At 30.9% G+C, this 18355-nt stretch overlaps 1 protein-coding gene across 1 annotated transcript in view; it reads right to left on the bottom strand.

Moving 5' to 3' along the window:
- Positions 1-15034, bottom strand: part of LOC113397405 (leucine-rich repeat-containing protein 4B) — a 34158-nt gene extending 19124 nt beyond the window's left edge. Inside the window, exon 1 of the mRNA XM_026635724.2 lies at positions 14791-15034. The gene's annotated coding sequence lies outside the window, so the exon portion shown is untranslated. The remainder of the gene's footprint in view (positions 1-14790) is intronic.
- Positions 15035-18355: the final 3321 nt, after the last annotated feature.

Raw genomic sequence — 18355 nt, 5'->3', positions numbered from 1 at the left:
AATTAATCGATTATGGCCATTTCGGTAAAATATTTTACCATTTTGGTGTAAACCAAGCATAAAGTTAAAAAAAAAACACATATTATCCACTTAATTAAATTCGCCGGTTCTTCTCAGGTCTGACTGATTTATTTAAAAAGACTGCACAATTATCAAATATTTTTTTTAGAAACAGTTAAAATTTGCATTGATGAATATTGGGACGAATTATTTTTCAAATTAATTTATAATAGGTAGATGAGCTGGCAAGTTGAGACCTAATGATATGTGTTTATAGATACAGACATTGGCCCTTTAAGAAATATTAACCAGCCCTTTCATAGCCAAAACCAACCATGGAAACTAAGCTAATATATGCCTTCTTTCTGAAGTTACACTAGCTTTTCAGAATTTTTATTTTTAATACTAAAACTGACGTGGTGATCAGTCAGGCCAAACAATGTATGTATTTCTTTCAGGCTCGACAAAATATATCGAATACCTTAGAAAAACAACAATAAAACAAATATAATCAATAAAGTCTCGGTTTCTAGACATGGAATACGTCCCGTAACAAAAATAGTACACGAAATAAAACCTATCTATTCTTAGTAACTATCGCAGACAGTTTGATCATTATTCAGTCCAGATCTGCTCACAATAGATAATTTGTTGCAACATTACTTAAGTTAAGAAAAGACCTTATAGAATTGCGATGATCTAATCTAAATCAACAGTATTATTTAAACCGCATTAGGTCTAAAATAAAGCAAAGCATCATTTCCACTTACCTAATTACCCTACATGGTCACTATCGTGATAAAACGGACAATTTTCTTACCAACTAAACTGACATAATAAGTTATATTTTGAAAGGATATACAACCACAAAATCTATATCCAGTATCATAAATTGAATGGATCCGGAAAAATTGAATATAATAAATCATACTGCTTTAAAGCATTACGGCCTCAAATATTTACTTCGTGTAATTTATATCACAATAAAAAGCTAGTTCCATGGCTAAGCAAAAGCCTCCTCGCCTACGCATAGAAAGGTCTTAAATTAATCTTAAATAGAAATTTTAGTGGAACAGGTATACTACCTGCTCCACTAAAATTTGATCAATAAATCCTTATTATGTCTATATATATATAAGTCTTAATAACTGTCTATCTCTCAATAGCCATGTTGTAGGAAATTCCGTGACTCATAAAATGTAATTGTTCCAATTACAATAATTGTTCACCAGTGATCTTGAGAATAAAACAATTCTCGATAGGATTGTAATAGTTCGTACCACTGATAATAAATACATGGTCAATTAAAAATAAATTTCGATAGATTTGAGGATTTCGCAAGCAGACGTAATCACGAAAGAATCCTTATGTTATATAAATATCTAGACAGAGGGATTAGTAAGCTAAACAAAGTTTGGTTGAACAAGTTAACCCGTTTTGTAATTTATGATTTTAGTTTTGCGGTCTCTTCTAGCAATAGTTTACAATCAAACATTTGCCTAGACTTATTTTGTATATATCCATAAGTTAACTTCGATCGGTAACATGTACATATATTGTCCTTTTATTTTATTACTAATAAAATTCGCTCAAATATACTAATTTAAATTATATTGCATCTGAACAGTAAGACATGACAATATTTTGGCCAACGCTTCTTATTTTTTTTGCAGAAACGCGCTACCAGTCATCAATGTGCATAACCTGTAAGCCCTCTACCTAGTAAAAGAAAAGATTAACGTCATGGACTTAAGAACTGAAATTTATAATACTTTTAAAAATACGCATATATGTTGAACAATACTGTTACAAAACATTACAATACACAAACAGTCTATAATAGTAAGAGCATTACTTATAACCACTATGACGACTCATAACAAAATTATTCCGTACTAGATGTTACCCGCGGCTTCGCTCGCGTAGAATATGCATATATTTACAAATAAACTTAAAATATTACGTTAATGTAAGACCTCTTTGTATACCACATTGGTGTGTATTTCAGCCCTTAGGTTAGAATATCCAGAAACGCTTAAATGAGAATCAACTCATTTTTATTCGGTAGCCCAAAAATAAAATTTCGAGCTTCTAACTTCAAAATGACGGACTTCCAGACTAACCTGTATACGAAATGTCAACCTCTAATTCTCCCCTTAGGCGTAAAATATTAAGAAACGCTTAAATACGTATCTACTCATTTTTAATCAGTAGCCTATAAATAGAGTTTCATGCTTCTAACTTCAAAAATGACGGACTTCCAGACTAATCTATATAAGAAATGTCAACCCCTATTAAACCCCTTAGATGTAGAATATCTAGAAACACTTAAATACGTAATTAATTATTTTTAATCAGTATGCCAAAAATAAAGTTTCATATTTTTAGCTTAAAAAATGACTGACTTCCTAAAAAACTTTCAACCCTTATTTCACCCCCTTAGTGGTAGATTATCTAGAAACGCTTAAATACGTATATACTCATTTTTTTATCAGTATCGCAAAAATAAAGTTTCATGTTTCTATCTTAAAAAATGACTGACTTCTATACAAACTTTCAACTCTTATTTCACCCCCGTGGGGTAGAATATGCAGAAACACTTAAATTAGTATCTACTCCTTTTTAATCAGGATCCCAAAAATAAAGTTTCATGTTCCTAAATTAAAAAAATTACGAACTTCCATACAAACATTTAACCCCTATTTCACGCCTTTAGGGGTAGAATTTCCAAAATTCGCTCCTTAGTGGGTGTCATGATATGTTAGTTTATAAGTGTACAGCCTAAAATATAAGTTTTATGCTTCTAGCTCTAAAAATGAAAATACTTTCAACAACTTACCACCTTTCATCCCCCTTTTCAACCCTTTACAGCACTTTTTGTCAAATAAAAAGTAACCTGTGTCCTTTCTCAGGCTCTAGACTATTTGTGTACCAAATTTTATTTAAATCGGTCCAGTAGTTTTGACTTGAAAGCGAGACAGACAGACAGACAGAGTTACTTTCGCATTTATAATATTAATATGGATTAGTAAAATCGTGAGTAAAACTTATAACATTTAGTGTCGTCAAGGGACTCAAAGAATTAGCTCTACAGTAAATTTAAAATGCTTAAATACACCAGACTAAAGTATTTCTAGGAGTACTATATCTTGTATAAAAGCTAAATATTAACCACACTTATATATGTTTGTTTTAAATAATAATTATTTTTTATTTATTTGATTTTGCTGCCTTCCCATGATTTTCGGAACAAATTGTAAATGTCACCGACGCACAGAGGATATAACCTCTATCAAAACAAACGAGACAGTAAGCTGGTGAAGTTATTTTGACTAAAATTCACCCACGTCGGCCAATATTAAGGGCTCAACTAGGAAATAAATATACTTATGTGTGCGTGCGACACAGTTGCACCCTCAATTGCCCTACTCTAATTATCGAATGAGACGGTGAGCCGACACGACCGGTGGGAGATCAGGTGCAGTACAATCGACTTAACGTGGTTTCCCAAAAGCGGAAATGTAACGCTGCCAACTTTCTAGGTCGTGTAATACTGAGAATTTCGCGACAAAGTAATTCTATACCTAAATGGCATGGCTGGCACGATCCACTATTTGAACCCAATTTTTAGATAATATTAATTTTTAGAACTAATTTGGCAACCTTATAATGCAGTCACTAAATCAACGGGGCAATTAGAAGCATGGAGTATGTAGTGTGATTTAATATGTATACACTCAGGGTACTTATTTCAAAATAGGCGTATATTCCTTATTACCGATACACAAATGTTTCTTACTATTTATTGCAAAAAGGCCTGTTTTATTATATTTTTTGTTTGAAAAAATTGATTAAATAAGAATTTATTTAGCCCTCAAAACTTTATTAATAAAACACAAAAATGATAAAATTAGCGAATAAAACACCATATCGATCGAATCGGCCGAACAAATAAAGTATTTATCCGTTTAACTAAAATATTTTTTCAGAGTCAATATGAGCGAGCTAGAAATAGCAAACATAATAATGAAATTTCTTTACTTCAAAAGCTTCACTTCGCCAAATACTTTCACATGCAATCTTTTTATTAAGTTAGTTTGAAATGATATCATACTCGGATTCTCTCTACGCTGCATTTGTTTTGAAAAGTTTACCCTTCTCAGCGGATTCGACTTTATTCATATCGTGTGAGTAATATGAAAAGTAAATTATCATAAGGTATTCCATCTGTAGTATGGTTATAGCCTACTATTACTTATAGCCTAATGAATTCAATCTTTTATTTCGAAATTTGGAAAATTTCATAATGTGTATGAACTTTCTTTGTATGTTTATAATTTTTTATTAAATATTTAATGCACATCCAATATGTTGACTGAATAGTACTTATTAATTCCTAATCTTCATATTAAAAAAGGAACCCAGTCGCACCTTACAAAGAAATATTGGGGATACCTCTCTTGGGGATATTTCTCATTCACACACAATTTTTAATTGTTTTGACCAAGATCAGTCATTGATCAATTTTGAATTACATCAATAAACACTATTTTATTTTTCTATTTAACTAACATATTTATACACTTCGTCAAATAAGTATTGAATTAATATTATTGACTGAATAAAAATAATTGACTGGCGATAACTAATTAGGCTGGCAATTTGATATTTGATCTCATAAACGATTTATAAATCTGTATTTATAGAATAAACTTACATATGTTTACGTGTTTATATACATTTACATACATCAACGAGGAGTGTCTGTATCTCTCTGGAAATATACGGGTATTACATCTACTGAAGTTGTATTAGTATAAGTTAGTATAAACTTTGACAGTGTTTACGCGCACATTGGTCTTATTTGTTAGTGTACATTGGTACACTCACAATTCCTCCAAGCGAGTTAGTTACAATGTTCCGCATGAGGACCTTTACATTATAATTCATCCACAGCAAAGCTTTTAAAACATCCCCCTAATTTTATTAGACCGCGTATCTCACTGAGAAATTTTAAATCTTCCAAGCGAAAATTCTACATAGAAAAGACGCGTCACAGAGTCTTTGAATTAAACTGGAATGGTACATGGAAAAGGAATTTTAATTTATTAAATGTCTTGCATACTTGCGTGTCGTGGTCGAAATTACTTAATAGAATTGTTTTTTACGAAGTTTTCGTATATCTGAATCTAATTCCTTATAATAATATTATATATTTTAGAGCTTACAGTCAAATGATTTTGTAAAACAAAGATTTAAAACTAAGCAAAATGACTTTCGTTTTAATAACATGCAGAAAAAATATAAAATGTTATCAAATTAACGTTTATGGACTTTTAAAATTTTATATCAGATATGTTTGAATGAACATTTAGCCATATATTTCGAAGGAAATTAAAAAAGTATTTCCTCATTTGTCAAGTGGGGTTTTACATTAACGATATACATTTTAAAGGTGGTATTTTCTTTAGTATCAGGTAATTGTGGTCGAGTAAACAATTGTTTTTAAATGTTATAAAAATATCTTTGGACATTGTATTTTTGAAATTTGAAGCGCATATAGTTCCCAGAAAAATTTGAATTTATTCAAATGATTTAAGTATGTATGATGAACGATGTATGAATGTATTTTTGGAACTAAAAACACCAATAAAGAAGAACAATTGAAAAGAAGCAGTCTGAACCTGTAAAGAGGCTAATAATGTTACTGGAAACGCTAAAATAATTCCAGAGAGACATCGCAGACTCGAATTACTGATGGCCACCGTCCGGGCGACCTCTTCGCTTGATTAGCATTCAAGACTCGCGACTCTCGCTCTGTATTCTTGTAACAATACCCTGAACAAAATAAAACCTCTGCACGTACACTCGCTGAAAGACGGACTTCCTGAACTTACGTTAGCCCAGTTTTTACTCCATATCGGAGCACTGTTTTGAGATTAAGGAACACTAAAGTGAAATTACATTTTAATTTATAGCTCACATTTTCGCCTTTCGACAAATATTATTAAAAAAAAAACCAATTAAATAAATCCACGAATCAAAGAACTGATCATCACTAACTACACATTATTAAAATCCAATAAAATGTTTAACATCTTAAATTAACTCGGCGAACGGGTTTTGTTTAGGTTCTTATTTTAAAATTAATTGTGACAAGGAAGCCTCCTTGTAACAGAATATTTTGTAAAATATAAGATAGACTACGGCCTGGGTTGTATATAAAACATAGGGAAACAAAACTATAATAAATTTTATACCTGTGTAAAGCAATATATATAATAAGTTATTGTTACTGAAATAGTCGTGAGAAATCAAAATAAAAAATGAATTAAAAAAGAGCTAAGTCGCTTAGTCAGTGGAGATTAAATAAAACTATAAGTAATAAAATCACTTTTTATTAGTGGTTCTTATGACAATATCAATTTATCTAAACCATAAAATTAATATTTTTTAAATAATAAACATAGTAAAAGTAAACTGTCAGAAGATGCACGATTGACATGACACTTAACCAATGATTGCGGGTTCAAAACCAGGCAAGCACTACTGAATTTATATGGGCTTAATTTTTTATTATTCATCTCGTGCTGGATGAAGGAAAACATCTTGAGGAAACCTGCATGTGTCAAATTTCAATTAAATTCTGCCACATGTGTATCCACAAACCCAAGGAGCAGCGTGGTGTAATTAACGCCAGACTTAGATCAACAGTGGGACGACTAGGGGCTGTTGTTATACTTTTTACTTTTATACACAAAGTTACATAATTATGATGAAACCAGAAATTTGCTATGTTTACCACATTAGATTCCCACACACACGATCACTTTAATTGCACTCACAGTTCGGTTTCAATTTTGGACTACTTATGTACTTTAAGGTTTTTTTTTTTTTGTATCATCAATTATATTTTTTATTTTAGATCAATGTACTTAATTTTCTAAAAACAAAAAACTATTATTTTTGAATCCTAGGTATGTCTGATATACAAATAGTTGTTTATCGAGCTCAGACAAAGTTTTAATTTGTTAGATTATTTTTTAAGTTGTAATTGTTAAATTATTATTATTTATATGCATGATAAATAAAATCAAATAAATTATCTTGTATATTTTTTTCCAGGATAATCAGCATTTTTTATTTATTTTAAATACGTAGCTGACACTAGGTAGGATGTAATTCCACAAATATGGCGCTGTGCAAAACAAAATACATAACTGCAATTTAAAGCGTTCCAGTATTTTAGTCATATTAATACGAGCAGCGAAAATCAGCTTCAACGGAATATGAACCATAGTGAACAGCGGAGAGCATTATTACAACTTCATTAAGAATAGAACGCGGACTTGTTGGATTTTATCATTAACAATAACTAATTGAGAGACTCTGACGGTATTCATTGTTCTGTCCTGTTTATTCTTGATTAAATAACATTTGTTACGTTGCTAAACAAATTATAATATTTAAATGAACTACTTAAGTAAAATATTGTTTTGATATAAATATATTAAATTTAGGGTTATATGAATTTTGGACCTAGAATCGATAGATATTAAAATAAGATTTATATACACATATGCATATTGGTAGAGTCGATTCTATCAAGAGCCGAGATGGCCCAGCGGCAAGAACCCATGAATCTAAACCGATGATTGTGGGTTTAAGGTTTTTAGGGTCCGGGCTAGCACCGGCGAGTTTTATGAAAATCCACATCTGTTTCCGTCAACCAGCATAGAATCTGTGTAGCTCAAAATCTTCTCCTCGAGAGAAGAGGAAGCCTGTGTCCTATGTGGGTCATTCAAATACTATAAAATATTAGACCATCGATTAGTTTCAAATTTCAAACAATATTACATATCATCCGATTTATCTTTATAGTTAGTCTGAGTCTGACACTCTGAATTATCTTTTTTACTTTATTTAATTTATTCAGCAAAAATATTTAAGATTTAATATTTGTAGACTCATAATTATTAAAAATACAACCTATTTTATGATAACGTCAGATAACACCCTTAAAAAGCTTCCGTTTTTACTTTGAAAACTTTAAAAAGGCTTGAAACAATCTTTAATAAAGCGTAAAACAAAAAATTATAATCCTCAACAGCATATTAAATTTCTAAGAAAAAGTTATTTATGAAACATGAAATATGAAAATAAAGGGAAAGCGCTCATTTTTCCTCCCTAGCATTGCAAATTTTATTGTCATCGTTGTCTTTAAAGCCTCTCGACGGCAGAGCGTAATTATTATAGTTCACCTACCACCAAGTATAGGGTACAAGTAGAGAACCCCTTCTAAGTGTTGGGGCTTTATGCAAGTCCGTCTGGGTAGGTACCTCACGTATTCTACTTATACTTGGTACTGTGATGTTGCGGTTTGAATGGTGAGTGAGCTAATGTAATAGCAGTCACAAGAGACGACAATTCTTAATTCATAAGGTTGATAGCGTATCGGAAAAGTAAGGAATGGTTCATATATTTTATAGCGCCAATGTCTACTTACTACCTATTAAACAAAAATATGAAAAACAATCTCTAAAGAAATTAAAGACATTTATCGTAGATATGTTAGAATATATCACGTTAACTAAACTAATAAATAAACCCGTTTGTTTATTCCCATACGCTTCATATGAAAAATAAAACCATTAATAAAATTGTACGAAAATTTAACACGCGCTGTTTTTCGTATTACATTCTGTTTTTTTTGTAGCCTATGTTATTCTTACTCCGTTAAAATTGCCATTAGGTTATTTTTTTTACAGAAAGGCAATATTAGTTCACTTAAATAGATTCTAAAAACATAAAGATAACAGAATTATTTTTGTATAAAGTCAGTATTATTTTATACATATTAAAAAATACTGAGTTTATAAATTATATAGGCGGTTCATTTCGATAGAATATGTATGTCACCGTAAAATCGTAAATACTGTTATATTATTATCTATCTCGCGATTCGTAACATACTGCTTACAATTTAACATATATATAAAACTAACCTAACCTAACCAAAATATTATAAACTATCGAAATTTTTGACGTTTTATTTTGAGTTAAATCACCGTTCATAATATTTCTGCAGTTTATAATCTCGCGAGATAGATTACAATCTAACGGTATTTATAATTCTACGGTGATATGTACTCTATCTATAACAGTGACACTTACTTCAAACTTTTAAAATGACAATTCAAAAAACACGATTCTTGTAAGACACTACACTAAATTCCTACTTCCATAATACTAATAAATATAAGTAAAACGACTATGGTAAATTTAGATAATCTCTTACTTGAATTAAGTATGTAATTAAGTATTTTTAAATTCCAAAACCGAGATTTGATGGAACAATTGGAGCTTAACTAAGGCCGCGGTTTCAAATTTGACCAAGCACTGAGTTTAACTAGGCTTAATTTATCGGCGAAGAATGAAAATATCGTGGAAATAATTCTGACGTATTCTGAGTATTTAAGTCCACTAAATCTCTCCTCTTAAACTGCATCTCCTCAAGCGTAAGTGGACTCTCCCAGCAGTAGAGGAATAACAAAGTGTAAAAACTATATACATTTTTTATATGTATAAATGCCACAAAAATGTAGCTATCTGCGAGAGTCAGTATCTTGGCTTACTATTCCTAAACAACTTGACGGTTTTTTTTAGCGTAAGTAGGCGTATAGATATGTAATTTCGGATCTGATATGGATAATATTTATGATATATATTTGTATATATGAATAATATTTTATCGGTTTCGACTCGCACTTTGCTGATTTCTATCTCCGTTAAATTACAACCTAAACCTATTTTTATAATATTCATAATTCCCATTTACGTCGAATTACCAATGACCCTGTATAACAGCGACAATTAAATTGTAAGCTTTATATCATTTTATCAAACACGTAAATTATTATTGACAGCCTATTCCATATCTAACATAAACTCATCCTTAGTCAATATACTCATATCTGATCCTGTAGCATGTAACAAGTTATTCAACTAAATTATCGTTGTATATGAAAGCATAGATCACTGAGAGCTTTATGCATATGACATGTTAAATTGGTGTAAAATTTATTGTCAGTATTTTATTACGTATATTAACAAATTAATATCGGCGACAGCTTAAATTTGTTAATTATTCAACGTCCATTACCATTACCAGAATAATTTTCTTTTATCGGTTAATATATTTATATATTTAATTGTACTAATAATACATATTAACCTATTGTTATATTAGGTAATATCATACATTTAATACCTAATATTAAATATTATAATATATATAATATAAATTAACAGTTTGTTTCAAATCATATGTTACAAAGATATACTGATCATCATGTCGCTAAGTACTTTCAAATATGATCTAGGAAAATCAACAAAAACATGATTACAATATAGAGCCTAGATGGCATAGTTTTTAGAACTAAATTTAGACAAGCACACTTCTGAATTGACATGTTCTTAATTTGTTAAATACGAATTTGCCACGTGTGTTTTTATCCCAAAGCATTGTGGAATAAACTCCAATTCAAAAGAAAGAAAAGCCTGAGCCCAACAATGGGATATTTAAAAGCTGTGTACCTTAATAATATTGAAAGGGTAAGAACGTACGCACTGTCTTTATAATTGTTTTGCATATTACAGCACCTATAAATACAGATAAATTATGACATAACCAGCATAGCGAGACTATAAAGGGTATAAAAGAAAGGTCCTCCTATATTTTACTGTTTTCAGCAGAATTTATTTAACGCATAGTTAAAAACCTATAAAAATTCGCGTATATCATGTCCGAGTGACCGCCCGACGGCCGTTGCTGGCGCACTCCCGTTATCCGGTATCCAAAGCCGTTTTAAATTCCATTACCGGTTTTGCACATTTTTCCCTAGGGCCAAAAGTGGACGTAATTTCCTATAACTTTTTGCTAAATGTTACAAACTATTTATTGAAAAGTTATTACTAAATGCAAATAAAAATTAAACAGCTTTTTAATGAGTAAACTCAAATATCTGGGTCAAATATTACTACAAAAAAAAATAATACCAAGAACAATTTAATATTCACCTTTTTATTAAACAAACAAAGTTATTAAAAAATAAACGTACTCATTATTTTATTTTTTTAAATTATACTTTTTAATTAAAAAATATATATTTAGAACATATGCATTTATAGTGGTCATAAATTAAAAATTATATTATGCATTTGCAAAAGACGGCCAGTTCTTATGTCAGTTTACGCTATACGATGTAATATAAAGTCGTATTTCCTTTTAAGTTTTTCCTAGCAATAAAAATGAATGCGCCGTTTCTCCTCAAAGCAAATAGCTTAAATTATATTACTATAAAAGTTACTGCGAACCCTCGTAATTATAAGATACGGTCTTGGCCTCAATAAACAGAATCAACTTATTCTATAAGTTATATTTATATAAAACTATTGGGAAATTTTACTTTGGGGATTAAGTACGCGATTAATGTGTGTCGTCCAAATGTAAATCTCTGCGAGCGCACCAAATAAATGTTTTGTAAAATGTTTTCTCTCTACGGAATACAACACCTGATAAATGATAGCTACGGGCGTTTTATGAAAATGTGATACGATAAATGTTACGTCACTACGTATGCTGTACTGTATTTGCTTATGAAATACATACGTATACGAATCCGACATTGTGTAAGATTTTTTATAGCGTGAAGAAAAGAAATACGTAAGTAAAGAATTCGTTCTCTTTTTGCTGACTGTTCCAGGCCGGATCACAATTCAAACTTTAGGTTTACATTTGCAAGTGGGGGAGATTTTTTTCCTAAATGTATTAAATATATTATCATCGAAATCATTTGATTATATCTATCGAAATTTCTAAAACAACTTTCTCGACTTTTCAAAATTTATATGTTATTGTAAATAATACATGTTACAATTATAAAATTACACTGTATTCATCATGATATGGTGTACTTCCTCCTTACACAAATTTCAGCTAATGTGGGTACATTAGCATTTACATCAGTCTGATAATGGCTGCCAAAGATTAATGAAATGCGTATATTATAATGCAGTCTCTTCGCAACCCAGATAAACTGTCTATTCCCACGTTATCATAGACCGATGGGATGGCTATCTAAAATGACTAGAGATCATGCGAAGGACAAATGGCTGTACGTACTTTACAAGGAAAAGAAGTATAAAATCGCAAATTTTCCAAATCCATGTTAATGAGAATTTTAAAACAGAAAAACTCATTGGTCTTAATGGACCCCGAATTCAAACCATTTGCTGGTTAGCAATTGGTTTGTTAGTTCAATAGAGCAACGAAGCAGTTAAATTAGGAGAAGTCCATCGTTCCAATATTATATAGTTTGATTTATTTTATCAGACTTTAATCTGTTTGATATGAAACTTTATGTTAGTTTACAGTTTCAAGATGGGCAGGGACATTTAACGTTAATCTATATGTTGTATTTTATAAACAAAGCTTATGTCAACGTAGTCGAAGAGAATACTGTTGGTCCCGGGGCTTTCGAAGCCAACGCTGTCAAAACTATAAAAGATACAAGAAAACTTTGTATATAATCTTTGTAGATTCTCCAAGTATTTACAGAATAGTCCGACACAGCATATGTTGTTATATAGTGAAGAAAAGAAATAACCATTTAAATGATTGATAAAATTACAAAAAAAAAAAACAATTAAATTTCAGTTCAGTTTAGATATTTACAACAAGATATTTAATTTAAAGTGTGAGAAAAAAAGAAGATTAGTAAATTGATAGTTGGTAGATTCTTTATTATGGATGAAGCGATTCGAGATAATTTTTGGATTTTGAGATATATACCCATAGTTGAGGACTTTAATTTTTAACTTAGTATGAGCTATAAATTAGACGGTGATTCGGTAGAGTTTATAGGCAAAACATTAATAACTGAGACACTGCCTGTGCTTTATAATATAACTGTAATTACCACTTACTACTTACTTTTTAATCACATATCAACAGTTGTAAACTAAAATTTTGAACCATTGTTTTAATAAAATTTCGATTGCTCAAATAGGTTTTATTAATCTGGGGTATACATTTAATAAGTACACTTATTAAAAGTTGACTGAAGTAAATTATTTTGTTAGAATTGATAATAATGTAACCAGACCTCCAAAATAGTGAACATTTGTTGATTTAGGTTTAAGGTAACTGTGGGTGAAAATCAACTGGATATATGGGATGAAACGTTATAGTCTCAGAAATATCCTACGGAAACACAGTGCCTATTTTTACTTGGCACGATTTTTTTATGACTTTATAATAACTTATAAAAGGCTCTATCTTAAGATGTATTCTTTCATGACACTGGTGGTTCTTTCACCTTAAAGGCAACCCTTTTTCAATCTTGACTTTGCTTGTACATTTATCATATTTATTTATACAGCGGTTCATTTATTCCGATATAATTTAAATAACAAGACGAAAGAAAAATCTTAAGCGTGTTTAATTTCCAGCGTCCTAAAAGCAGAATAGCCAGTTAAAATAAATTTCAGCAACATTTTAAGAGGATGAGTATCTAGCGACAAATGCAAGAAGGCAACGAAAGGGCGGACGGGACATAAGTCACTGTCAAAACCTGCGTCCGTCGCAACTTTTTTCTATTTTGAGTCTTTTGTTAGTCAAACAATGATATCAAAGTTTTTTTTTCGTGAAAGAAAGATAATTTAGTGAAACATTTTGAACAAGTCAGATAATTGACGTCTACAAATTTCTTTCTTAAATTGATATAAGTCTTTTTCGACGAATTACAGAAATTAACTTTACAATCCTCTTAAGGAAACATACACATTTTATTTTAGAATTTAACTGAGACTCGCTCAAAAAGTCTCTTCTTTATTGTTAGCATTATTTCACTCGCCTCGCTATTTTTCAACATACAAAATGGTTCTCTTAAGCGAAAGTCTACGCTTAGTCGTAACTCAAAATGAATGTGGAGTTTATTTTGCTGTGTTTGTAGATATGTACATACATATTTTAAGGAATAAATATTTTTTCAATATTACGTTGAAATATTTGTTGGATTTTGTAATAGCATTAAAAATATTTATTTACCAGTAGTTTCTGCTTCTTGTTTAATGTAATCATAGATGTAGCTGAAGTACCTCAATTATATAAATGGTCCTCGAAGTCCCAAAATGATGAGGAGATTATATTATTCACTATATTATTACTAAATATATATATAATTGAATATATTATTATTAGATCACAAGCGTGTGATCTTCATCATCAGTTCTAAGAAGATCATAGCACCAACCAAAACCAAACAGGAAAGAGTGTTTCAGGTGATCATAGCCAACCGATCAATTATATTATTATCGTGAAAAAATGTCTTATATCATCAAATACCTCGTTCACTCAAAATACACTGTATATATTCATGCATAATTATATACGTACCATTGATTTATCAATCCATTTCATTGTTTTTAATATTAAAAATGTCAGTTTAATAATAAAGCAAAGAAAAATGTTTCGATATTGTTTTTCCTTATTAAATTTATTCCTTCAACATAAAAAGCACAGTTAGTAAGTACATTATTTTCGCATAACATTAATAAATATGAGTATTTAAAGAAAACCATCAATTATGTAGACATGTAACAACAACATTATTGATTTATATATAATACAAATAAAAATTAAACACTATTTGTAAAGTTTGCAAAAGCAATGAAGTTATTTAAAAAAACGGAGAGAGTAAAGAACGGGAAAAACTCATTAAAACATACCGAAACTTTGTATTCCTTGGGTTACAAATTTCTTTTACAGAAAGTGCAGCCTTTTGTAGAAAATCGTACATATTAAATTAATTTACATAACAAAGTTCACTTGAAATGTTCGAGTTAATCACTTTAGTCACAGTTTACTGGAGTTGAGCTCGCGACGCGTGAGGGAACATTACGCAGCTTGTATTCAGATTCGCGGCTCACAATACCTAGTAGCGCCGGTACGAGACGTCAACTGACGAGCCTGAACCACAGCTACGCTACATCCCATCCGCGCAGTCGCAACACTTTCAAGCTTTAATCTCCCGATGCTCCGTAAAGGACTAACACAAGCGCCATTATAAATATTTTGAACTGCATTTGTTAATAAATGAACATATACATTATATAATAGTTTACATACATGTTATAATCAACATTATTATATATTCTTTATAAATTATAATTAGTGATAAGTACCTATGGTAAATTAAGTTTTGATACTTACCAAAACCTTTACATAGTGCAGAGAATTGTGAATGAACTGTAAGAGGAAGGCGCCTGTGTCTGTAACACAGTTTATACTAGCACGGACACAGACGTTCACTCTGACTCAATAATGTATAGCATTGTACCATCTACATATTATATTATATTATTATTATTAAAGGAATAGAACTATGTATTGAACTATGTAATGTCAGAGTATAAGGTGTCAAAAGATTATGAATAATAAATACTTTATTATTATTATTATTCTACATGAAAACATAAGAGCAATACTCTCATATCGATGACAATTCTTATCGCCTTTTGATTGTCTCCAATAACGAAATAGTTCAATTTTGTCTAAATTGAAATTGGCAATAGTCATTCACAAAAGGATTTTGCGAAGGCAATAATTTACTATCGCTTTTGCAATAAAATTACCTCTAGACACCAGACTTACCTGATTATACTTGCTTGCCTGGAAATTGAGAGCAATAAAATTTAGGCAATATGCCATAATCATGCTAAATAATCTTGAAAATTTAAAAGACAAGATAAAATATGAAAATAATGTAACCATAGAATTTTTAATTGGGAGATAAATAGCCATGATTTAGTAGCGATTTGTTTTTTATACATAATATTTGAAAACATATTATACGTTTCATATTTTATACTAAGCAGTAGACCGACAACGTAAAAAAAAATTACTGAATATCAATTAGACTTTATTTGTTATTTTATTATTTATTTATTTATTATTATTTATTAGTTTGTAGTTATAATCGCAGAAAGAAAATAAATAGCTTTAAAAAATAATTAGCTACTCTCTTTAAGTATAACAGTATGTAAAAAATAAAATTTTAAGAAATATTTATATAACAGTTTTGGTTACGGTTACGGAGCTTCATAACATCCCTGGTACCTACTGGAGTCGGTCTGACATGGTAGCGCTCTCGTACGAATACTTTAACACCTTAATATATCGGTAGTTGTGACACCTTTAAAGACACTTCAGCAGACCCAAGGTTTTAATCGAATGGAAGACCTTCGTATTGTACGTGAAACATGGTGACTGGTTATACAAATATTTTTTCTGTAAAATCTGCAGCAGCGATTATATGTGATCTTTGGCACTAAAACTTATTCGGAAACCGGTTAGAATCGATTTTGAAGTTAGTAGTATAGTAAGGTGATGGACGGAGAGATGACTTCACCAAGCGGGAGCCTGAAGTTTGAAATTTAGATTAAATGAGCTTTTTAGAAATGTGAGAAATAATTGAATATCATTGATTGTCTTCTGAATGACAAAATGGTATAGTCATTCTTGGTTTTACCATCGGGACTCATCCTGGTCCATTTACAGTATACCGGCTTCTTGCTATAACATTTTAATGTCTGCTATATTAGAAATCTTATGAGATTGTTATTTTATGACTTATTAAATCATTAAAATTATTATTTTAAATCACTTATTACCTTTCTAACATAAATGGTATATCTCATCAGGAGCAATATAATTAAATAGCCTCACGATTATATAGCGATATGCGTTACTAATACGGGACTCGTGTAAATGAATCAATCTCCGATGTACCACAACGGCCCTCTGTCAAAATCGACCATGTAAATAGTAAATCGACTAGGCCGCAGAAGACTTAAGTCGCAAATTCCAAAATCTGATTTCGACCTACGCCCTGTGAAGACATGTGGCGGATGACAAAATTATCCGTAAAAATGGTCAGTCGTAGACAGTTGCCCTAACCTTTCTGATGAATTGATGAAAAATTAACTTAATCCCTTACGATTTTAGTCAGCTTTGCCGGTAAATAGGATGCGAATTCGTGGTAAGCAGCAAGTAGGCACGGCACGGCAATAAGCGACTCATGTAAATAGTCCATTTTGCGTCCATACATATGATAAATAAGACTTTAAAAAATAATTTAACCTCATACCCAACACATTGTTCATTAAAAAGTGTTTATAATAATTGTCTACCTTTTTTTTAAATGACTCTTTCATAAAAATCTCTCTGTATGCAATGCGACATTGCATTTTATTTTTGAGATTGCAATTATCTTATATATAAAAATAGATGTTGGTACATGTATTTGTTCTGCGATGACCACAGATGGAGATAATGGTGAAGGTGTAATGCGGTTACCCTACGGTACGACGTGGACGGTGGTTAGCGAGGCAGAAGATATTACCCTCCTACCACGAGAGTGGCAAAGGCGTTTTCTAGTGGCGATAATCAGTAGAGATCTCTTACTACCGAGCATAGTGCCTATCACCCTCGATACTGGACGGAGATGGTCTCTTTCTGCGAAAGTCTAATGTCGCGGAAAAAGGCCGCGAGTGTTTACTATTAATTTTTTTTGTTTTAAAATGTAGAATAGGATTTGGTGCCTTCGCTGAAAAACAAATAACGCCATTTATAAGCTTCGACCCACGGCGACGTGCGAATCCTTCTACGGTGGAAGAGGACGCGTGTGAGGCAATCTATAGCTATAAATCTCATTTAACATATACGGGGAAAAGCAAATGCGTTTTTCCAGAAAAAAAAAGGTATTTATTTAAAATCTATAGACGTCGACACTGTTTCCGATCAACGCAAAAAGTACTGTTTAAGTTTTTTAAGTTAACAAGCATTCTTAGTTTTTACTCACCGTGGTATCAGCCGATGGCTATGACAACTGGTCTACGTTTGATATTAATATTTTAGCGCTAGTCGTATTTGACCAACTTCAGTGATCAACTATCGAAAGATCAACTCAGAACTATAACAACTTAGAAAATTTGCACGTATAATATTTATAGAATCAAAAATATAAACCATTAAAAAAAAACGTTGGAAAGTTAAATCGTTACGCCCAGAAAGTTTAAAACATATGGTTAAAATTATATTTGATAAAAATCAACATTTGTCTTAATATTTAATGATTGTCCGGTATTTTTAAATTCAAAAAGTATATATTATACTTATTTGGCAGCTGTGAAGTAACAAAATGAAACGTGCGGCGCCACTAGAATAGAAGATCAGTTTTACCGCATGTGAGGCGACATATGCGGTTTACTGAAGGCATATACCCCAGTATCC

Source organism: Vanessa tameamea, chromosome 3, assembly GCF_037043105.1.
Source record: "Vanessa tameamea isolate UH-Manoa-2023 chromosome 3, ilVanTame1 primary haplotype, whole genome shotgun sequence".
NCBI classification, from domain to species: domain Eukaryota; kingdom Metazoa; phylum Arthropoda; class Insecta; order Lepidoptera; family Nymphalidae; genus Vanessa; species Vanessa tameamea.
This window is presented reverse-complemented; position numbering and strand designations above follow the sequence as displayed.